Genomic DNA, 395 nt, shown 5'->3' on the forward strand with positions numbered 1-395 from the left:
TGTTACCTCCTTAGTTAATTTTTAGCAACCTTAAGGAAATGTTAACATAGGGGTTATTTTTTAAAAGAACATTTACTGAATATTTTAAACCTCAGATTAGCCGAAACCGGTTCGGCTCAGTGGATAGAGCATTGGCCTGCGGACTGAAAGGTCCCAGGTTCAATTCCGGTCAAGGGCATGTACTTTGGTTGTGGGCACATCCTCAGTGGGGGTGTGCAAGAGGCAGCTGGTCGATGATTCTCTCTCATCGATGTTTCTAACTCTCTATCCCTCTCTCCTCTCTGTAAAAAAATCAATAAAATATATTAAAAAAAATAAAATTTCAGATTAATGATTACAAAACATTACAATGATAAAAATATGTGTCTCAAAAATACTGAGTGATCTTTTCTTAA

This window comes from Pipistrellus kuhlii, unplaced genomic scaffold (assembly GCF_014108245.1).
Source record: "Pipistrellus kuhlii isolate mPipKuh1 unplaced genomic scaffold, mPipKuh1.p scaffold_m20_p_3, whole genome shotgun sequence".
Lineage (NCBI taxonomy): Eukaryota > Metazoa > Chordata > Mammalia > Chiroptera > Vespertilionidae > Pipistrellus > Pipistrellus kuhlii.